We start from the raw sequence: 25,390 nt of genomic DNA, 5'->3' as shown, positions 1-25,390 counted from the left end.
TAAAGGAGCAGACTGAGCTATGTTGAACTACAAAATCAAAGCGCTGGTCTTAAAACTGACCCTTTACTTAACTAAACTCAAATACTAATTCGGTGGTTAATCGTTGTCCCTTCGTCGCGTCCACACAACGCATGTTACACGTCGCACGACGGTGACGTGTCATTGTCGTATCGTGCCGTCCGTGTGAACGAGCCCTTACTCGTTTTGCAAGACACTCGTTTTTTACCAGTTCGCTCGACAGAAGGGTAATGTTTGTTACATTACTGTGTCGTTTTGTTTTTCCCCTTTTCATTCATCTTTGCTGGGTGCAGCGGGGTAACGTTATAGCTGTATTATTATTTAGATAAATGAATGTAGGTATATTTACAAAAATAGACATATGATTTTTATCCGGATCTATTTCAGGACACGCAATGTATTTTTTTGATGAACGCAATATTTCAATTATCGAAATTCAAGATAACTAGGTATATTATACAACATAGAAAATCACAGGTTTTCAACTCTATAGGCCTTTAATTAAACAGAATACAAAATAACGATTTTCCTCAGTGAAAATTACACAATAGCCAGCTTTCATCACATCATCATATTATATTTCATGTACTATATCCATATAGTTTTGATACTAAAAACGTAATACCACTGTCATTATTATGAATATGAATATGTAATGTATTTATGTATGTACTTGTACGATTCATATTGTGTATATTTGAACTATGTAGGAATAAGTAAATAATTATTTTAGTTTCAGACAATCTTCTATCTTCTAAACTGAACTGATCGCACTGCAAATCACTTTTCAACATTAGGTACCAAAGGGGTTGAGAATGCTACTAGCATTAAGTTCGTCTTTGTACCAATTTATTTTGTGCAATAAGGAAAATGCTACGAGACGGCAGAAATAGATGAATAAGGAATTTAATAATAATAATACCTTGATATTACGTAAGTACATCCTCACTAATATTATAAATGCGAAAGTAACTGTGTCTGTCTGTCTGTTTCTCTCTCTCTTTCACGCCAAAACTACTGAACTGATTGGAATGAAATTTGGTATACATACGGTCTAGGTTCTGGGAAAGAACATAGGCTACTTTATATCCCGTAATTCCTACAGGATTTTTTTTAAAGGCAAAGCGAAGCGCGCAGGAAGAGCTAGTATTTTATATTCCTCCGAAGGCTGCCATTTAAATAAGTTCTCGTGACAAAAACGTCTCGGCGCGACACAGTTTTACGAAGTGCGACTGAAACTTAGCGGTGCAACTTCCAATGAGTTATGTATCATGAGGAGACACGCGGGCCCGGCCACGAGCGGAGGCGGGTATAGAGCATTTGTTTAAGGAATTTGTTTACCGTGGTTCTCACTAGATGGCGCTAGTGTAAAACTTTCTAAATCGCGGTATGGTTGTGTTTCTTCACCGCCATATAACACTTCATATACTACTAACAAAAAGGCGTGATCCTAAAATAAATAGTATTGCTTAAACTGCATTACATGGAAAAAACATACATACTAAAAGAGAACCTCCTTCTTTTTTCGAAGTCGGTTAAAAACGGACGCATCGCAGTCAGTATTCTTTGTATAGAAATTCAGACAAGTGCGTCCACTTCATTGGCATTGCTGACGCCGTTTCTCCATACGTTTATAACAATATGTTCGGTCCGATACGTACGATACCCATAGGTGGACGGTTACTTTTAATGGGTCTCATTATCAAGCGACAAGCTATTTGCCGTGACCCGTGAACCTTGCAGGGCAGGGTGGACAGGTTAGCCACAAAATAATGGACCTAAAGGAGATCGTAGTATCTGTATAGTGCACTTTAACATGGAAAAAAACACCGTTCTTTGATCGGTTAAATTTAGTGCCAATTTCTCCATTGTCGGTTATCTAACTGACAGGGATTGATTTATGAAATTAAACGTCATCTCCATATAAAATTCATGACAGATGTGTCAAAAGTCAATCACTACTCCCTGGTTATGCTCTAACCGACTATGGAGAAATTGGCACTAATAAATGCGTCTGTCAAGTAAAACGTACTTCCATAGTAACTTCAATATCAAGCAGACATCAAAGTGTGAACCGAGAACTACTAACTAACAATAATAATCCTCAAACTCGGAACCGTAATCCGCTTATCTCTCGTGACTTGAACCGCAAGTTAAAGATGAAACTACGAAACTTTCAGTTTTGCCAGAGGACGTGAGCTGATTCAAATATGGCAGTTTCAAGGGGGTCACTCTCTAAGAGGAAAAACGAAGTTGTGCAAGGCACGACTACTATAAAAAAAAAAAAACACTCACACCTTGTACATAATGTGCTCCCTTGCGGGGTAGGCAGAGGTGCATTGTTGCACCCACTTTTCGCCAGTGTTATATTAGTCCCAATGTAATAGGGGGCGGGCCTATTGCCATTTTACGGGCACATCCAAGACCCGAGAACAAATATCTGTGTTTTAACAAATATCTGCCCCAGCCGGGAATCGAACCCGGGACCTCAGTCGTTAGGGTCACTAACCACTACGCCATTCGTCGACTAACATCTCATTGTATTAAACATGCCGATTGCACGACAGCTTTCGTTAGTTAGTTTTTCATCAGTATAGAGTAGTGTTGCCACGAATAGTGATTCGGCCGAATACCGAATACCGAATATTCGGCCGGCCCTCTCAGCCGAATTCGGCCACCGAATATTCGGCAAATGATCCAGTATAATTCAAAAAGTTGAAGTTTTATTTAAAGAGATTTCTTCTTAATCTTACGGCAGATCCGTACAACTGGTGGTCAATCCATTCGAATCAGTAGCCAAACCTTATAATATATTTTGTTAAAAAATTCCTGTGTCTCAGTAGTAGGTATTGTATATTTTATGAAGATAAGCGCATTTGTCTCTGACGAACAAATGTCAAGAAACTTGTTTTTATTCATCACATTTTATCTTCAATTAATTTTAAAAGTTAAAAATACTGATGTTGTACCTATTCAGGTTTTTCGCAATTAATGATTGTTTGATAGTTAAATGTTTCGATTATAGTTTTTTTTATTCCCTTTTGTATGATATTTGCTACTTTTTTAAGTATTCGGTATTCGGCCGAATACTACTTACTATTCGGCCGAATACCGAATATTGAAAAAACTGGCCGAATAGGCCGAATAACGAATACTTGCCGAATATTCGTGGCACCTCTAGTATAGAGTAACCCTGCAGAGCACTATCTCACACTGCCTCGCCTCGTGCAGAAATAATGACAATACTTCTGCTGCTGCATCGCCACGGCACTTTGAGAAGACGAGGGTGTTGTTAATAGTTTATAATGAATAGTGGATCGTGTTTAAAAAACAGCTACAGTAAGCAATGAAAAAGTATGTATATATTCACGACTGAAATCCCGAAGGGGTAGTCAGTGGTCGCTCACAAGCGAGCCACCCACTTTTCCCAGCACATTTGTACCAAATTAGTTACCAACCAAATTGTTAGGTTGCGAACCATATCGCCGATTTGGAATAAGTACAATGCACTTAGGATACACATCTAGAATCTAGATGTGAAGGTTTCATTACGATGTTTTCCATCACTGTAAGAGCACGTGGTATTTTTGACAAAGAAAAAGTTCCAGTGATATAGCAGCAAATTAATCCAACTTCTAAATTTATCTTTACCTTTATTACCTGAGTAGAAGGAGGTATACTATAATGAATGGAGCCTTTCTATGCCTTCTAAAGTAATCCTACGATCACAATAGAGTTTAAAAAAAACAATTCTATAACCTGCACCAGTTAACCACATCCGCAATATATATTATGTGGTCTTCAAACCTCATTTTCAGGTTCAACTTCTAGTTAGAAAGAGCTGAAATCACCACGTTTGGTTTTAGTTGAGGTAATTGTGGCTCGTAGGGCACAGCATCTATTACTCACAGTAAATTTACTTGTGTGTTAGTTAGGGCGCCTTTAAAATTACCGCGCCGAGGCAGCGCTGCGGTCTCCCCTTAAGTAGGTCTAGTTTGTTAGATTGTCGGAAACTATAAAAGTTTACGTTTTCTCGCATACAAAGTGGCGCCTCTAGCGGAGACTATCATGCATCTTTTGATTGATAATGTATGCAGATGACAGAAGAAAACGTAAACTTTTATAGTTTTCAAAAATTGCAAAACCTGTAGGTACTAGACGGGAAGGTAAGTATATCCACCTTTCGGTATCGTAGGTACGCAAGGGTCGCATCGCATCCAGTATTACAAAAGTCACACAAGTGCGTCCACTTCATCGACATTGATCCCCACATTTTTGAGAAGCGTTTCATGCGATACGTACAATATAAATAATAATATAATAATAATAATAAAAATATTTTATTTGTCACATAAAATGTTACAGTTTTAGTACAATAATGGTAACTTACGTAATAATTGTTCTAAAATAAGTAAGAGTGCTCTAAGCATCCGCAGTAGTTAGAAACTGTGTTGCGGATGCCACGAGTTTCTCTCCACCGAGTATACAAGTTACATTGTAATTGTAAGCATAATTATGACAAATTAGGAAATTAAAATTTTGACAATAACAAAATATTATTACTTTTAAAGTTTACAACAATATTTAACTATGTTCAGTTTACTTTACATTCAAAATACAACATAGGTAGGTATAAAAAAATATAATAATAATAATTGTAAGTAATAGGTAGTTTAAGCAGTTTCAGCAATTGATTAAGTGATGGTAGTTAGTAGTGTTTCTGTTTTATCGTAGTCTAAAGAAAGAAGGTAAGTGTGGACAGATCTTTTACAATTGTGTTTAGTCATTGGATAGATAGCTAATAATTTATTAATTTTGTTGTATAAAAATGGAGCTAGAAATAAATACTGGTGTTTAAAGTACTGAGTCCGGGCAGCAGGTACCACGGATACGATATCATTTCGCCGTTTTGATTTAATTAAATGTGCATCATATGCTAAGGACATGTGGTAACGCTTAATGATATGCAAAATATATGACTGTCTCACTGTCAATAGCTTACATGATTGGTATAGTAGAGTTGTTGGGAATCTATACGGTTTAAAGCTCATTACTTTTAATACCGACCTTTGGGCACGTTCAAGTTGTATGATATGGGTTTTGAAGGCCCCGCCCCAAATGGAAATGCAGTATGTTAGTACAGAGTGACATAGTGCATAGTACACTAGGTTAAGAGTATGGGTGCAACATACATGACGAAGCCTTTTAAATACCCTTATCAATTTTCTCACTCGAGAAGTGACCATGTCGATGTGTCCCTTCCATGACAGCTTGTCATCTAGCACTACTCCTAGGTACTTCATAGAGCTAGTACGCTGTATTTGGAGACAATTACAAAAGGGTGGATTATTATTGCAAGAGTGGACTGTTAACTTAAAATCAATGGGGGGTTCGCTAGATTTACTTATTGAAAAAGCCATGTATTTAGTTTTATTTAGGTTAAGGGAGAGTAGGTTATATTTAAGCCAGTTGGATACTTGTTGAATTCCTACTTCAGCGTGTTTATAGGTGTCCTCCCAGGTATCACCGTAGAAGGAGAGGGCAGTATCGTCAGCAAAGCAGAAAATCTTACCATTGGTCATGTTAAGTTGGCAGAGGTCATTAATATACATCAAAAAAAGGCTTGGTCCTAAAATACTGCCCTGGGGAATTCCAAATGTAATGGGGATATCATTACTGACCTGGTCACCAATTTTAACCCTTTGAGTTCTGTTGGTTAGGTAGTCCCTGAATATGTTGAGTCCCCTGATTCCTAATCTCTCCATTTTATCCAGTAGGATAGGGATAGACACAGTGTCAAAAGCTTTTTTCAAGTCTAAAAATATTGTCAGGCATTTTTTACGTTGGTCTGTGTATGATGTAATATAGTTGACTAAATTATTAACTGCATCTTCAGTAGAGCGATCCTTCCTAAAACCAAACTGATTATCTGAAAGTATAGTTTTCTCCTCCAAGAACTCTACAAGCCGCTTATTCAGGATTTTTTCAAGGATTTTAGAAAGGATCGGCAGAACTGAGATGGGTCGGTAATTATTAACACTGTGTCTATCTCCCTCCTTAAAGATGGGATGAATGAGAGATTTCTTAAAAACATTCGGGAACACTCCAGTATCGATGCACAGATTGCAAAGGGTAGTCAAGGGTGGGATCAGAGCATGCTTAGCCAATTTTATCAGTTTAGTAGGGATATCATCATATCCCTTTGCAGAGTCCGTTTTTAAGTTAGTTATAATTGTATCTATTTCCATTTCAGTAGTATGGAGTAGTACTAACGAGTGTGGTGAGAAAGTAGGTAAGCTGGGTGATGGAATTGGCTGGGTACACTTATCGATTATCTCCTTAGCAAGATTTTGTCCTATGGTACCAAAGAAGTTATTAACGGATTCCAATGAGTCTTGAGTATCAGGTTTTATCTGAAGTAACTCTTTAGGGTAAGACCGGCAATCATTTGACCCAATAATGTTTTTTATGACTTTCCATGTGCGTTTTGAGTCATTAGATGACTTTTGGAGCTCACTTCTTTCGTATGCGTACTTTACTTTTTTTAAAAGGTTATTACAAAAATTTCGATAGCGCTGATAGGTAAGTTTAGCAGTTATATTATCAGGTGATTTTTTAAACTTCATATGCAATTTGTCCCTGTTACGAATGCACCTTAACAATCCAGGGGTCATCCAAGGTCTTATTGTTCTTTTTTTAGAAGGTACTCGTAAAGTTTGACTATTATGGGAAATACAATCAGTCAGAATATTAACAAGGTTTTCAGCCGCTTCATTTGCATCATTTAATTGATAAGTTAGTGAAAAATCAACCTGTTCTAGGTAGTTGACTGCCTTTTCAAGGTCTAGTCTTTGATAGACAGAGTTGGAACTAGGTTGCTGCCACTGTTTAGTTTGTAGCGCTAATAGGACTGCCTTATGATCTGTCAAAGTGGTATTCAATACTATGGCAGTGGCAGCGCACCTTGTTTTTAGTAGAATATGGTCTAAGCAATTGTTTTCCCTCGTTGGAAATAAATGAGCAGGAAGAAAACCCAGTTCACTAGTTAGGTTGAGATAAAAAGGGCTACGGTTGTCTGTATTATTTTCTTTTATATCTATGTTTATGTCACCTGTTATTATAATGTTTTTAAAGATTTTAAGATAAGATATTATATTGTTTAGAGAGTTTAAAAAGTTATCAATTTTTTTAAAAGAAGGCGAACGATATATTGTCACTATAGCAGTTTCAGTTCCGATTTTAATAATTAGGCAGTTCGCTTCTTCAAACAACGGCTCTTCAAAAGTACAGTAAAGTTCTGAGGTAGAGTAAACTACTATTCCGTCATTTTGATTAAGGTAATTATGGGTGTAGGTTTTATTGTAATTTAATAGAGATGGTATTGGTTTATGCGTGTCTAGGCGGCCCTCAGTAAGGACGATAATATCAGGTAACATATTCAAACGGTGCAATAATAATTCAATTTCATTTAAATTTTTATAGATACTACGGATATTTTGAGTTAGAACTGTCATTTGTGGGATGGAATTTTGAATATGACGGGGACAGTTTTCTGGATCGCAACATAAAGAAGTTGCAATAGTAATGTTATCTATATTATTTGCTAATTCGATTGCAGTAGCCATTTATAATCATTAATTTTAATTTAAAAACACTACGAAAAGAAACTATCGTTAGTTGTGTAAGTGGTGTGTGAACTGAATCGCTGTTTACTACTGAAAGTGCTTAATTGAAGATCAGAAAAGGTTAAATATGAGGCTAGTATTGGATTTTTAGTATTAAGGTAACTGAACATACATTTTGACTTTAACTTAAGATTATAACATGCAACTAATAGATATAGGTAAAAATAGATAGTTTGACCTGAAAATTTAGTAAACATAGATAGTCATTTTTGTGATTCTTTCCTCAGGGCAATTATTTGATCCTCCTCTGTCAGTACAATAATTTGGGATCCATCATTCTTCCGTAGCAATATTTTTCCGTTGGCGGTCCAGCAGTGCTTGAATATTTTTTCTTTGACAAGCTCTCTTCCAAGAAAGTAGAGTTTTCGAGCCTTTGGAGTTAGATGTTCAGCTATGTATATGGGAGTCGGGGGTCCTTCAATGTTAATGTTAGAAGAATTTAATTTCATCCCCTTACATTCAGTGTTGTATTGCTTCGCCGATTTTAGAATTTTATTTTTTAGGTTTGAGGAAGAGAATCCGACCACAATCGTTTTTTTTGCTTCTGGTTTACCCGGTAGACGTTGAATCTCTACGATGTCAGTGGCTTGTACTTCCAAATTAACGGCTTTTGCAGTGGATATAGCTATATTAATTAGCTGTTCATGCGTTTCCCGAGCCTTGCATGGTACGTTGCGTATCTCCACGAGATTCATGAGTAGGCGGCGTTGGAGCTCCTCTACTTTACTTTCCAGGTGGTAAATTTTATCTTTGTATTCCCCGGATTCGCCTTCCAAGGTCTTTACTTTTGAATTTATGTCATCAAATTGCACACTCAAAAATTGTACAGCCGATTCAATCTCGTTGTTAGTTTTTTGTAGTTCTCTGGCTTGGCGTTTCAAATCTAACATGTCATTGTGCAGAGTGGAGAGAGTTTTCTCAATATCGTCTTTCCAGCTGTTTAATAGAGACGAAAACATATCCTTCATTTCCATTTTAAAGCTTTGCAACTGTTCACCAATATCGTCATCCGGCTTGCGCCGTTTGAATCGAGCCCCTAAGTTAGCCCGTTTAGGTGTTTCATATTCCTTAGCATCTGCTAGGTTCGATTCAGAGAGTGACATTGATTTATCCTTAGGCGGTGTATGATACATTCTCGGATAATAGGAGATGCGCCTTAGTACCTTGTGACAAGTGTTTGATATTTTCGTCGCAGTGCGTCACTGCAGATTGGTCCAATTCGTTAAGGCGTCGTCTCCTGACCCGACGGTCGCAAGATCAAATCCCGCTCAGACCAAAAAATATGTTTGTGTTTAAAATTTGGATTTTCTTACTTCGTCACTTGGGGCAGCACCAGCAACTCGTTGACAGCCGGAAGCAGCCGAGGGCAGCCGAGGACCACACAGGTGAGAGTAGGAGGTCCGACACCAGGCAATATGGCCGCTGCGTCTTACGGCGAACTCCGTAAGGTAGACAAGGAGGCACCGATGTCTTGGTTGGTTGAGAGTTGGTGATGATTTAAACTCAATAATTAATTCGTAGAAAACAATTCGCGACACGTCCGCCCTCAACAAAGTCCACGGTGGAAAAAAAAAAAAAAAAAAAATCTGTCTTTAAACAAATATCTGCCCCAGCCAGGAATCGAAATCGGGACATTCGGCTTAGCAGTCAGAGTCACTAACCACTACACCAATCAACCGTCAAAAGTGGACTTGATTGAAAAGTTATCCCGTTTTTTACACATAATAAGACAAGTATCCCTACTACGATGTTATACCGAGTTCACACTGTAGCGGAAGGTTGAGCTGGATTTAATAAGGCACGTTGCACACTGGGTGGTGATTGTTAATTGTAATTGTACCACGCTCGTTGAGTACTAATTTAGTTATATGTAGTAGTCTCAGTGTAAACTGCCCTGACTGCTGTCAGCGGTCCCGGGTTCGATTCCCGGCTGGGGCAGATATTTGTTTAAAGACAAATATTTGTACTCGGGTCTTGGGTGTTGATATTTATATTTAACATGTATCTATCTATGTATTTGTGTAGATATATCAGCTGTCCGATACCCATAACACATGCTCTGCCTAGCTTGGGGTCGGATGGCCGTGTGTGAGATGTCCCCACATATTATTATATTTTTATTATTATAACAACGTGGCGTTGCTAGTGTGCAGCGGCCCTAACAGTGAAATACGTCGTCAGGATTTCGTGATATTACAATTTCACTGTGGAAGTCGGCGGCGGGTTGCAATTGTTACATTCTGCCCAGTTTTTCCGGCTCCCTATTTGGTGCGACGACGCCGTTTCTAAGCAATCTTAAATACTTAAATAAGGGTTGGTTAGAAGAATTTGCTTCTAGGCAATAAGCCCGCCTTTGTGTACTTATTTCTTTTTCTGTCTTGATGTTTTTGTCTGTGTATGTTTTGTGTATTCAATAAAGTGTCTATAAATAAATACTTTTTTAAATAAAAAAAAATGTCATTACATTTTTTTATACCTACATGTTATTCAATTCAATTCAAATTCATTTATTTCGAGCATGGCTCATAATCACACAACATTAAAGGTACAATGAAAATAAAAATTATAAACAAACACAGCAAATTATATACAGAGACAAACACAGAATAAATTGTAGGTAAGTAAAAAATATATAATAATAATATATAATTATGAAACGGCAATGAGAGTTGGAAGTTTTTCATTTCCCGATATTTTTTGAGTTGTCCAAAAAATAAATAAGTTTAAGTTTTTAATTCCATATCAGTTTAAGTAAGATATTCATAAATACGAATATGGTGTTCAGCTTTAATACGTAGGGTAACGTAACGTACCTTGGGACGCTTGTACCTCGGGACATTGATTGTATTTTAAAAACCGGCTAAATAAACACATTCAAATTCTACCCTAGGCATAGTATTTTACTCGCTTGGCAAAACTAGTGAGTCTCGTGATCATACCAGCATCGAGTGTGTGGTGAAGACAATATGAAGTTTTTTGGAGTCAAAAGTAGCTTTTGTATAGTTTTTTGTGTTGCTTTATCTCATTGAGGCATGCTCAAAATAAAGACATGGATGTCACGTATAACTTTTCAGTTATTTAATTTTATGACATGGCAATTATCTGAAAGATTCCTATTAATTAAAAATAAAGATATTTAAATTTTGGTTAAATATTGCTTTTTTGTACCTTGGGACACGATTAAATTTGTACCTTGGGACACTGTTTCCTATGGATTTGTACTATGGAAAATGAAAACATCTAAATAACGCCTTATATCTCTGTTCTTATTAGTGCCAGAGTGAAACTAGACAGAAGAGAGATGCAGTAAATCAATAAGAACAAAGATATATAATAGAAGGCGTTATTTAGAAGTTTGCATTTTCCATAGTACAAAGCTATAGGAAACAGTGTCCCAAGGTACAAACGTGTAACGTACCTTGGGTCAAAACAAGCATTTTTACTTTTATCTTAATTTAATAAAAACTGGCCACACTATAGCTTTAGCACAAATACTAGTGATAATAGATTATATATCCTACCGAATAAAGAAAATTTCACATTAATATCTTAGTTGTACGCTGCGATAGCTTCATTCAAAGTTGGGGTAGTCGAAAATGTCCCTAGGTACGTTACGTTACCCTACGTGAACAATACTTGAGTTAACATAATATCCTCTTGGTGAAATTTTATATGTATATAATATATATCTGACAACAGTTTTTTACGAAACGCCAATATTTATAAATACCTACTTCAGTTGACGAATTTGTATTCTGATAATAATTATCATACAAATTTAATAGAATTTAGATGATCAATTCACAATCTAGATGATATTTATATTATTATTATACATATTAACATTTAGTCTTGTGGGATGTATGTAATTATCATAAGTTGTTTTCGTTGAATAAAGATTTATTCTATTCTATTTAACCCGGTTGCCCTGAAGTCCTGAATACGGCGATGAGAGAAAAGCAGAGACCGCCCGGTTTGTTGCTTTCAATTATAATTTATTTTTACTGACGGTTTTTTTTCTTTTCAAAGAACAAAATGTAAAAAATTAAATTGGAGAGGTATTTTTTATTTTATAAATATTAATTATAATACATTTGATTACACTCACGAGCAATAAAAAAGTCAGGTACATACCATTAAATTACTCCAGTACCGAAAAGGCTAACTTTAATGCCGTCACCGTCGCCGTCCGCAATAATGAAGTCAATAAGTTCTCTTTGTATGTTTTAATTTGTGGTGTTCAATAAAGATATATTCTATTCTATTCTATTCTACATTGAAGGGTGCACCAGACTAATCAACCAACTAAAAAAACGTAATTATTGTAATATTTTTTTAAATTAAATGTTTAAAGATTGACGTTTTAAATACTACAACATTTTATTGACTATCCTACTTAATTTTATCCTATGTAAACAATAAAAATATATTAATTATCTATTGTCTAAAATATGCAATTTACAAAATAATTAACCTAAATAATGTCAAAAAGACCTCCTCTTATCGTACAGTGCGACAAACTTATCTGTTCCGGTGAGAGCAAACTAAATTGATCCACATCTCGTTACTTACTAATGCATTATATATTGATATAGATTATATTTATTATTTTATTATTTATTTATGGAAACAGGCATATATACATTACATTTTTGTTTGACAGCGCCATTAAACCGGAATGGTTTGTCTTGGCATATGGGTTTATTAAAACCACAAGAGCGAATTTCCACTACTTGCAAACTTAAAATATTATAGAATGAAGAAATATTAGACATTTACGTGAGCACCGGAACAGATAAGTTTGTGGCACTGTACTGTACTGTTTGTGGATCAAAGGTTCCCATAATGCAGGCTGCATTACCCCTGACGTTTGACGAGGTTTTGTTTATTTGTTAAATTAACTCCTTAAAATTGCTTCATTGAGGGTGTAACTTCCGATATCGCTGTTTTTCATTTTTTGCGGCTCTTTCAACTTTGTTATCTTCAAAGCAGATTATAAAGTTTTTAGTTGAGGTAAATTAAATCAGTAAAACCTTTTTTTACGTTTAAACTTTTTGTGGTTTAATATAAGGCGAAAGTATTTTTTGTAAAGTGTTACTTAATATTTTTTACTTGCTGTAAATCCCTGGAATATGACTGTGTGTTGGCAGTATTCGAACCCGCGACCTCTCGAATGAGAGCCGAGACCTTATCCGTAACGCCACCACGATCCCATCCCATTCCCAGTTAAATCAGTCAGATCAACTCAGCAAACGACTCGCCCTTATTTAGAATTCTATTTGCGTATAACCAAATGAATGAAGAGACAATTATGCTAGCTCAAACTATTGACATTTACCATGACTCACTAGTTACTTTCAAAAGTTACTAGTTACTTTTTTATAATTTAAATGTAAATTATTAAGGCTCTAATTTATACTTAATTTGTATTTAATTTGTACTTTTTTATAATTTAAATGTAAATTATTAAGGCTTTAATTTTAACAATCTAATTTAATTATTACTTATAATGCATGCTGTATTCGCCTGTTATTGAAGATGCATTTATCATTTAACTACTGTATTTTTATTTAGCATGAATTTAATGTAATCTTTGTTGGCGAATCATATATAAATAAATAAAAAAATCAGAAATTACCTTAATTTCTTTGTTTAAAATTCGACTCTATGATTGTTTCCGTAAATGTCATTTAATGCTAGCAAACTTTTTAGTTTGACAGCGTTAAAATTAGAATTTCTGCCTTCAGAATCGACATCAATATTTGATTTTGATATGTCACGACGACGCGACGCATCGCATCAATGGGACCTCGCCCTTAACCCGCCGGTGCTCGCGTCAAATTTCGTGACACAAACAGTCGCGTGTGGGTCTTTTAGACCCGAAAGTAAATTGCTTTATTTTCTTGAAACAAAAGAGAATTTAGATATTATTGTAAATTAAACGTAAGGTTAGTACTAAAACTATATTCAAATCAACATTATTTAAGTATTTATGTATTAAAAAAATGTGTTTTGACAGTTTCAAAAGTAGTATGCTTCATGTTCTTATTTATCTACATAGGAACATAAATAACAGCTTATTTTTATAAATTTTATGGTTATCAATAAAAAAAACTTATTTTTATCAAAATTAATAACCATTCTTCTACGTAACCAAAAAAAAAAACAACTTTTTATATTAAAAAATTATCAACAATCAGCCTTCAAAGTTAACATAAATTTACATACAAAATTACTTCTTCCTTATATTGATTAAGTATATGGTTAGGTATTTTCTTCAGTATTTTCACATATTCCGATTACAATTAATGCATAAAAATGCAGTGTGATCTCTACAACGATGGTTTAAAAGGTTACGTGACATTTCTGAAAGAAAAAAATAATAAAATAAAAAAAAATATCATAAAAATAATACTGACACAAACCGTCGCTCTTGGGTCGAAAAGACCCATACTCACTTTGAATGTCCATCCTGTCCAAGTGCCGCGTGCAAACGGGTCGGGGAAGGGAGTGCGGCTAGCTTATATGGTAACTTAAAGGTACTAAGCACGCCAGTTAGTAATATCGAATATTTTAAAAGTTATCGAGGTATAAATAGAGTGCTGGGTCTTTTCGACCCACGCGCGACTATCCGCGGGTTAAATATCACTACATGTTCTTGCTCTAGCTCTGTGCTCATCATTAGTCAATAATCATCCACCGCTGGATATAGGCCTCTCCTAAGGAGCGCCACAACACTCGGTCCTCGGCCTTCCTCATCCAACCACTACCGGCTACCCGCCTAAGGTCGTCAGTCCAGCGGGCAGGAGGGCGTCCCACGCTGCGTTTGCCTGTTCGTGGTCTCCACTCGAGAGCTCTGTGCTCGTCTGATGTAAATCGACCTTGACGCGAGAATTACCTCTCAGATTGACGGCATTTTCATAATCATTTTGAGGAAACTGCATCATAAAAAATACTTCATCATAGGTGAAGAGTTATCGCAAGCTAATAATGTGTGCTAGTGTTGTTGTAAGACCGATCGGACGAACTATCGATTGTTCCCCATCAGCATATACCCAGTTGATATCGGTAGGTTTATCTACAGGGTGTTGCAAAAAGGGTATACTAAGCCGAAACCAGCATGTGCAGCATATTATATCTAAGCCCAAAACTGAAATCAGAATTTCAAAATTCGTGAAAAAAAAAAGGCTTAGTATACCCGTTTTTGCAACACCCTGTATAGGTCCTTGGATAGTATCGATAGCTCATTTACTGCAACACTATTGGTTAACAGCAATACTATCGATATTATTGACGCTGGAAAATTAACAAAATATCTGTATACTATTTATGATATCGATAGTATGGCTCCCTAAGATTAAAAATACGTAAAAATCGTGTACTATCGATGAAATAGATCGTGATTCGGCGACCTATTGTGCTTATTTTAATTTTTTTTAAATGTGTGTTTTATCCATAAAATTATATTGTTTTGTACAATAGTTTTATTGTGGTTTACCAATTAGTAGTAAAACTATTAAACTACAAAAATTCCTTCAACAATCGATATGCTATGGATAGTGAGCTATGAAAGACTAATGTATGCACATGAAACGGTGGGTAATGGTTATTTTAGTGTGATTGCTAGTAATATGCACCCTGCGTCTAAATGCTTATAAAAATCAAAATTCTAGCACTTTTCATAGCGTCCAAGTGATCATAAATTTTCCTGAGTATTGCTTTTCTCATAACAAAATTCATAAAGATCAGACGGCGCAGAAGTTCCGGAAAGTTCAAAGTTATATTCAAGGCTGGGTTAATTGTTTATTTACTTATACATAGGTATAATATACGTAAATATCTAAGTACATAATCATTGATTTTGGTCACGGATGTGGCCGAAAAATGGCAATTGATAGCAAGGCCCTATTACATCGGGACCAAACTAAAATTTGCAAACAATGAATTCAAAAATATACCTACCCCACAAAGAAACATACTAAGATGAAACGTACAAGGTATTAATGTTTATAAATATATTTATAAAGGTCGGATGCTTGTCCTCCTATCGGTATTTTACGTATCGCATCAATCGGATTATCATAAATGCTGATGAAGTGGACGTACTTGTGTTAATTTCTGTACGAAGAATACAGAATGCGATGCGTCCGATGCGTACATGCCGAAAGGTGGACGCTTACCTTTAAATAACAGTATTTCACGTTTATTCGCCTGCATTGTGTATAAAATTGGTGGAGTATCAGAGTTCCATAATAGCACTTAATGATAGCGGTAATACTGCGATATAACTAACCTAGCCCTGATATATTGCTGCAGTATCCATTTTAATGCAAGACTGAAGTATTGGGCCAAGTTCTGCAGGTAGGTATTCTTGACGGAATTTCGGAAAAGTATTGACCATGAAAGGTTTACAAGATCAGTTATACACTCACGGGCAATGAAAAAGTTCCATGGAGAAAATAACCAGTTTACTCCTAAACGGAAAAACTAAGTTAATGACGCCTTCTGCAATACTTGAGTGCATTTAATGGTGCATCAGAATATAACTCACTAAAAATGTAAATATTTAGGTCAAATCTCCCTTTAAGTAATAAAAATTTGGTGTCTGAATTGGAGCGGTGGTAGCTCAATCGGGTAAGCGCCCGGTTCTCACGCCAGAGATGCGGGTTCGAATCCCGGCGCCCAATGAGTTCTTTTCTGAATTTAAGTGCAATATATAACATCGCTCTTACGGTGAAGGAAAACATCGTGAGGAAACCTGCATATCTAGATTTGGCACATCTAGATATGTGAACCCACCAACCCGCAGTGGACCAGCGTGGGGGGAAATGGTCCAAGCTTAGGTAGGCAGTTTAGACCTTGGGGATATGCACAAAGGTTCTATTCGAGAGAGCCAGGTGCCGGTACTGACACCCCCACAGAGAATAGAATAGAATAGAATACGAGTAGGTGTCTGAATTTTGTAAGTTTCACTGTTCCTTTGCCCGTGAGTGTACGAAAAAAAAACCTGAGGGACCGGAGATAGTTTGAGGCAACAGCTATACAACCTATAGTATGTAACATTTTCGGCCCTGAACTGGACATTCTATAGTAAATCATATTGCGTAGAGCGGAAGGTTGTTCCTATCTGCTTTCCGTTTACTATGTCATTGTAACGCAGTCACAATTCATTCATTATCTACTTTCCTGAATTGTGAGTCTAAACGCTTTTATTATTATACAGATTTTCCGCACGATTTCCACATGGCTTTTAAAGGGTTTCCCGTGGAAATTTCAGGATAAATATAGTCTTCAGCAATCAGGGATAATGTATATTTCGATGTGATGTGTGTATGTTGTGATCTATTAAATACCAGCTAAACAGTAAGGTACTTAGGATCCAGATGGGGTTGTAACTAATTGCGTAACTTATGGAGATATATTGGTACTATAATTATGTTACCTTATATTTTATTACTTGAGTTAGTTTCTATTTGCATTGATAATTTATGGATAGTTATATGTTACCGTCACTGCTGTCAATAAATGTTTTCTTCCCATCTTTCGTTGGTGGGTTGGTGGGCTATACAGCCGCCGTTATTCAGTCGTTACGTCAAGACAGATGTCATTCGTCAACTCTACAGCCTGCAGACGTGTCTCAATCGTAAAACGTGCCCAGCTGTTGCCACTGAATTTATGTCTACTCATTCAGTTTATACAGGGTGGTGTTTTATCTGTGATCCACCTGCTAACGTTGGGGCAGTGAGATGTAAATAAATACAGTTATGAGTATCCTGAACATGAAAACTCAAAAATATACGAGAAAACATGTGGTTCTAAAACTACAAAACTTTTTACACAGCACCCAGCATTTCATCAACATTTTTAACAAAGCCGTCATTATATTCATGCTTATGTTGTTATTTGATGAGACCTCCATTATTTTGTTCACGGTAAAGTTTTTAACGAACCTACTTATCTCAGTTAATGAGTGTGACACAGAGCAGGCGACAGATGGCAGCACTAAGCATTGTGTCACAGAGTGGGAAACAGAAAAAGAACAGATTAATTTCACCTAGTACGGCGGCCATCTTGTTTCGTCGCAGTTTTTGCACTCGCGCTACAAAACTATCGTCAAAGAAATATTTTTCTAACTTAGAAACAAATATAATAGTTATAATTATTTGAGTGTGTTCAAATCCAATTAATATACGAGTAAAATATACCTATCCTATCTCGTGATATGGTGGGCTTTGTGCGCGGCCTAACGTCTAGCATTGGACTAAGTACCTGTGATGAGATGATATAGATAATTATATGTGTAGGTCTATTTTAATTTTATACACATCATTATACAAAATATGAAACTATAAAAAGTAGATTACACGCTTCTTCTTAAGGTGCCCTCTACAATCGTAGGCTATCATTACGGCCTCTTGGGCTTAGGGTGTTGCAGCTCAGAACAGCTCTATGGTGGACATTTTGAACCATTCGGCGGGGTTCCGTAGTGTCCAGTGGGTTCTTTACGGCCATGTCTTCTCTCAGATTACACACACCAACACCACAAGTATATTCTTCTGTAAAGTTACCTCATAGATGGCATTGACGTTGATAAGATTCTGCAATGAATATGCAATGAATCGACAAAATCACCTAGCTTTATTATTATTAATTTTTTTATTGCACACAAATCGCACAAAGGCGAACTTAATGCTAAAAGCATTCTTTTTTAGTTAATCTTGGGTGTTGTAGAGAAAGTGATAGGTAGTGCGAAAGACAATGCGGACAGTTTAATTTTGTTTAATATCTATATTGTTAAATACTAGGATATATACCTACTTACTTATACACTATATTACCTATACAATTAACGTAGGTTTTTTTTTACACATACTAAGGTATGTAATGTACCTACGTTTATACACACATTACGTTTAAAAAACATAGGAAGCATGGCAAATTAAGCAAGTTGCTTAAACAAATACTTGTAGCACAATGCAGCCGGTCCCGCCCGACGAAAGTAAACAAAGTCTCAATTAATGTATGCAAATACGGAAATTTATGTAAATGATACATTTCGCACAGCGGCTCAAAATGTCAGCCGCTGGAGGGATTTCATCGTGATTGATTACATAATATACTACCGTGTTATACACCAAAAGTTGACGAATTATTTAATATCTTTTCATCAATTACAAATACTTATTATAAATGTACGCTATGAGCTACGCATCTGTTAATGAGCATGAGAAATTAGCTCATTACTTTCAGAGCTTCTTTAGCAATTTCTGTATAATGGCTACCTGTGGGATAAAAGACAGGTGCTGTCACTGTCTAAAACATAATTGCAGAGATTGTAAACTATACAGACATTGTGAAACAGGGCCTTAAAGTGTTATATTAATATTCGAAGAGATAGAAAAGAGGAAAAAAATACATCTACATCCTGTTGGGAAACGGATCACGAAGCTAAAATGACGATGGGCAGAGCATCTGGCAAGGCAAAAAGATGGCAGATGCACCAAGACAGTGTCGGAGTTGTCTAGACCCCGTGACTCTCCCTATTTTAGCTTACTCTGCCCCATTTTTGCAACATGGGTAGCCGGCAGTCGTTGGATGATGAAGACCGAAATAGTGTTGTGGCGCTTCATTGGAGAGGCTTACGTACAGCAGTGGTGGATGATGATGATGAGCGACAGGGCCGGATTTAAAGGTCGAGAGGCCCCGGGGCAACAAAAAAGTGGAGGCCCCCTGGCCCCAAATAATTTTCAGTCAATCAGTAAAAAAAAATTATTTTTTTCAGTATTTTTTTTTGTGTTGTAGTGGCAAGTGTAGATGATTTTATAATTTAACAAACTTATAAAATATAATCGGAAACGAGAATTATCTGAAATTAAATTTTAGGGTTAATAAACGGAATCTTCAGAGCTTTGGAAATCCAGTTCCCGGAGTAAAATAGGTTCCTACTTTTAATACACAGGAAAGAAAGCTTTGATAGAAGATTTGGTCCTATCGTGGTGCGAAGCCAATTTTTTATAATTTTCATTTTTGAAAATAAGCGATCTCCTGTGCAATTTGATATCATCAAAACTAAATACATTCTCAATGAAATTTCAAAGTCTGGTAATGTAGCTGTGAAATTTTGATCTTCTAGAATTTGGTAGGTAGTACCTAAAATAGTTCCGGAGATTAGTCTTTTCCATAGTCCTTTTTGTAGGAGTCAATCAAATATACAAATTGAACCAACTCATTAACAAGATTAGGTTCTAAATCATCCTGATAAACTTTCACCAATGCCTCTGCTACACCGTGCGGATTTTCAGCATCATCTTGTTGATGCTTTTGAAGGTTACAAGAAAAATAAAAAAACCTCACACTAGCAATGTAAAACAGCGAAAGAAGATTTCTAAAAGCGATAACAGAACTTCGAATAAAAAAGCACTAAGTATGTTTGTTTTTTCGAAGTCTATTGTGGGGGCCCCTCTTTTGTGGAGGCCCCGGGGCAGTACCCCGGTTGCCCTCCCCTAAATCCGGCCCTGATGAGCGATGATAACTGATGTTGATGATGAAACTACAAGCGGTCGAATGGCGTAGTGCTTAGTGACCCTGACTGCTATGCCGAAAGTCCCGGGTTCGATTCCCGGCTGGGGCAGATATTTGTTTAAAGACAGATATTTGTACTCAGGTCTTGGGTGTTGATATTTATATTTAATATTATGTATCTATCTATGTATTTGTGTAGATATGTCCGCTGTCCGATACCCATATTACAGGTTCTGCCTAGTTTGGGTTCGGATGGTCGTGTGTGAGGTTTCCCCACATTTTATTATTATGACAAGCAGAGAGCAACCCGCTTACTTCGAGTTCAGTCTGGTTTTATACTATCCAGAGACGTTTTTGTGATTATGAAAAATTTCATTTCTTTTTCAACCTGTCACTCGGAGTTTTTCCCGACATAATTAAGGCCTCGAGAAAAATGTTGCTATTATATCTTAAATAGCCTTAATAAGTTAGCGGTGCCTGATGCAATTACTTATTCAGTTTTGTTTATTTAACTTTATGTAGGGCTTTTTGTGCTAAATTAGAAGTCTTCTAATTTCGTCATGAGTCTTTCTATCATGATAATAAAATTATTTATTAAATTCTTTATTGTACAAAGATTACAATTTAAAGTACAAAGGGTGGACTTAATGCTAAAAGAATTTTCTGCCAGTCAACCCAAAGTACAAGAAAAATTGGTAATATGGTGTACAATAAAAAGAAAAGTAAACCAATATAAATAAAATATAAAACCAAGAAGTCACTTAATATTATAACTAATTAAAATTATGATGTATGTTTCACTTTCTAACTGACACTCATAGCAGGCACCTCCGCTACTCTCATAAACTTTTAATATTGTTCTTTTATCATGTTAAAATCATTAGTAAAAGTTATCTACAGTGCCACAAACTTATCTGTTCCGGTGACAGCTCACGTAAATGTGTAATATTTCTTCATTCTATAAGATTTTAAGTTTTCCGGTAATGGTAATTCGCTCTTGTGGTTTCAATAAACCCATCTAATCTATATCAATATATAATTCATTAGTAAATAATGAGATATGGATCAATTTAATTCGCTCTCACCGGAACAGATAAGTTTGTCGCACTATACTGTGTTATATTATAATTTTTTGTAAGTACCATTATTATTCATACATATGCACTCACGACTGTAATCCCTGAAGGGGTAGTCAGAGGTGGCTCACAAGCGAGCCACCCACTTTTTGCAGCACATTTGTACTCACTTGATAGGTTGCGAACCATATCGCCATTTTGTGTAGATGAATAAATCTAGATGTGCAGGTTTCCATCACCGTAAGGGCACTTATTGTACTTAAACCCCTTAATTGAAAACACAATTTACTGAAAGAATTCATTGGTACATAAATTACTTCATCCAGTGCTAAATAAATACATATTATATTTGAATACACTTTTATTACTTTCTACAAGTCTTTTGTAAATAGTTTTCTATGCTTATAGCGAGATGAATACCCTCTAATGAAATAAAGTTGCTTTATGAATATACGTCTTGTGAAAAGCGTTGGTCTCGATGTGTTGCGTGGATGTTTATGAGAATTTATTTTAATATACCTACATAGTATCGTATTTATATGGATAAGTGCCACTTTCTCCATAGTCGGTTATCTAACCGACAGGGATTGATTTACTTATGGCCCTCAATTTCTCCATAGTCGGTTAGAGCATAGCCAGGGAGTATTTGTTAAATTTAGACACATCTGTCATGAATTTTATATGGAGATGACGTTTAATTTATAAATCAATCAATGTTGGTTAGATAACCGACTATGGAGAAATTGGCACCTAGTCTGAAACTAGGAAACATACGGAGATGTATGAAATATCATTCGCGTCGTTATTTTAATCTCTCGTAGCATATGCTACACGTAAAATGCTACGGCGTAGCGCGTAGCAGGGTTTGGCTACGCCGCGTAGCAAGCTTAATCTGAAATTATAATAATTATAAGGTATAGTTTGTTTCTTATTTCTTATTCTTGTTTATTTCTTAGCGTACAGATACGGGATTATAAGTTTATAAAGTGTCGAAGATCTACTAATCTGTCGTATATGGTAATTGTAAAATAATAACCGATCAAAAAATCTCTAAGTGCAAACCTTCCTTTTTATTTGTACCTTTTATAAATTATAATGAATGTATATTATTATATATGAACACTGAAAAGTATATATATTTTTTTAAGTTAATCCTTACCTATAATAAGGCTATGGAAAAATAGAGCCAATGAATTTTTTTCCTAAAGGGTTAGCTCTTACATTAAAGAATATTGTGCCATAATATACAATACACACATACAATACAGGGTACTGGAGGGTAGGTCAATCCTGAATTACAGTAATTTACAGGCCCCGTATTTCAGTCACTCACAAAAATCGTGATTGAACACGCACCCGCTATGTGTTTTCATTCACGCAATGCTGTTGTTGTTTTGACATCATATTTATATTTAAAGAAAGAAAAACCATTAATCCTACTAATATTATAAAGGCGAAAGTCGGTGAGTATGTGCTTGTGTGTAAGTTTATGATTGTTACATGTTCACGTCAAAACGGCCGAATCGATTTTAATGAAAGTTGGTATGGACTTAGCTGACACCCTGGCTGGCACATTAACACATAAGCAACTTTTTACCCACGGGAAAGCTTTTTAAGGCGAAGCAAAGCTCGCGAGATTAGCCAGTTTCGTATTAATTATGGATAGAACTCAGGTACTGTTAGATCGTTAACAATAAGATAAAAATTGTGAAGTTTTAGTGAATAATGTGTGACTTAGCCAACGAAGAATGAACTCGGGGACGAAATATGTGGCTTTCACCCCTTGGGTATTCTATTATCTGTGGGGGTGTCCCTGCACCTGGCTCTCTCGAGTGGAACCGTTGTGCATATCCCCAAGGTCTAAACTGCCTTCCAAGGCTTGGACCATTTCCCACTACGCTGGTCCACTGCGGGTTAGTGGGTTCACATATCTAGGTGTGCCGAATCTAGATATGTAGGTTTCCACACGATGTTTTCCTTCACCGTAAGAGCGATGGTATACATTGTACTTAAGTTAGAAGAACTCATTGGTACATGTCAGCGCCGGGATTCGAACCCGCATCTCTGGCGTGAGAAGCGGGCGCTTTCCCGACTGAGCTACCACCGCTCCCTTGGGTAATAATGCACTATTAATAATCCATACTCGTACATACCTTTACAATAAACTGTAAGTATGTCAATTTCCTTTCATACGACTACCAATAACGGTAACGATGTAGAAGGTTTTTTCCCTAACGAGTAGTCTCTGTGTAACTGTATACTGTTGAACAGAAGAATTAATTGCTATACAAAGAGACTATAGTTATTTGAACATATTTTCAGTTATGTTTCCTATACGCCAATAGGTTTCAAAGTTATATTTTTTTTATATGTATAAAAACATTGTAAAAATAAACAAACTATTTTAGAGTGACGATTTGCATTTTAATATACCGGGGTAATATTCTTACTCTTGAAAAAGAATTACATTCTTGTAATAAAGAGTAAAAAATATGGAAAACGTTTTCTTAAAAAAAACTTGACGATAGATCACTCATGTTTTCACACGCGCTATTTAGTAATTGGACACCGATGACGATGCAAAATTCTTCGTCTGACGGACCTCCTACACTTAGACTAACAACATACGAACAAGATGGAGTGTCAGTGCAAAAGAAACTCGACAAATAACACCCCACCACTGCGCTCTTATTATGAATATGTTTGGTTAGGAGATTTGTGACTTTATTCAATGGTCCAATGGTTGTCATTAGATTACTTAAAACGGTTTGACAGTAAAAAAACTGCGGACAGTCTTTTGCTTTGCTTTTGTATATGACACCATTTTGAGCTTATTTTCATCCGTGTTGGCCTGTTTTTTACAAATTACAATAATGTAAATTTTACGATCAGCGAAAGAGATTTGTCGATGGTGATTTGTTATGTTATGCCCAATTTTCTATTGAGCTAGAGCCAGAAAGACTTTTTCCTTATCAATAAACTTCCTTGTGTTGTAACAAATAACTCAGAGTTTGGTTTTGTTCCATCAAGATAAGCGTAATACATGGGGGCGTAACGGTAGGTTTACATTAATAGACCACTGGCTAAAATATGCTCAGTAAATACAGCTCTGCCTACCTGGTAAGGAACCGATGCAAACAATATTGTTGAGGTGTGTTTTGAAGATGTGATTTATTAAAGATAGATTTCTATAAATATGATTATTATGATATAAGTGATTTCCCATGAAGGTATCAATATGATAATTGAATGTAAGTACGTATGCCAAATTTACAACTAAATAAATTGTTTAATTTTATTACATAGGATGCAATCAATGAGTGGGTAATTTCATTAAAATCTTACCTTTGAGTAACTGACGAGACGCGTTCTTATAATTCACGTGGAAAATATCGTACGAATTACGTGTATTTAATTACAACATCCACTTTGAACGATCACAGAGTAAGTACGAATTATTTTGATGCACGCGTGGAACACACAAGTTTTGTAATGAAAATTACGCAAATCGCGAAAACCGACAAACGATCAGAAAGACACGACCGACCGCCACGAGCGCCGGACGCAGACTGAGCGAGGCACTCGCTGACTGGGGAAAATGATGGAACACCTTCGCTCCTCGTCCGAACTTTCTAGAAGAGCGCATGACTGTCAAACCGCTGTTGAATTCTAGACTCTAATACGGAAACAATAATTTTGTTTTAGGTTACAGTTAATGGCATAATAGGATGTTTTGTCAGTGTTGGAGCTATGCACGTAAAATTCGGTCGTTCGATGTGTTTTCGCGGAAAGTTCATAATTTATTTAATTACACTTCTCAAAAGATTTCTGCAGATACATAATGAGATGTCATCTTATGAATGAATAACATTTTAGAGTTTCCTGGCTCTGGTTTAATGTTATTGGGAACGCGTTTTGTTTGAAGCGTGAATTTTGATGGCATAGAAAACTGTCTGTAAGTACTAACCTAGTTACATACATACTTACATTGTTATTTGAATTTGTACCCATCGACAGTACGAATGCTAAATTTTGCTCTTTATAAAGGTTATAATTTAAATATGGTACTTCCTGAAGGCACTTCGGCAG

General features: G+C 36.0%; 1 protein-coding gene across 1 annotated transcript in view; it reads right to left on the bottom strand.

Moving 5' to 3' along the window:
* LOC105392252 (KH domain-containing, RNA-binding, signal transduction-associated protein 2) overlaps positions 1-24,859 on the bottom strand; it is a 227,335-nt gene extending 202,476 nt beyond the window's left edge. The window contains exon 1 of the mRNA XM_048628214.1: positions 24,647-24,859. The gene's annotated coding sequence lies outside the window, so the exon portion shown is untranslated. The remainder of the gene's footprint in view (positions 1-24,646) is intronic.
* Between the last annotated feature and the right edge of the window lie 531 nt (positions 24,860-25,390).

The sequence above is a fragment of the Plutella xylostella genome, chromosome 20 (genome assembly GCF_932276165.1).
Source record: "Plutella xylostella chromosome 20, ilPluXylo3.1, whole genome shotgun sequence".
NCBI classification, from domain to species: Eukaryota; Metazoa; Arthropoda; class Insecta; order Lepidoptera; family Plutellidae; genus Plutella; species Plutella xylostella.
The sequence above is the reverse complement of the archived record's forward strand: the minus strand, read 5'-3'. Positions and strand labels throughout refer to the sequence as shown.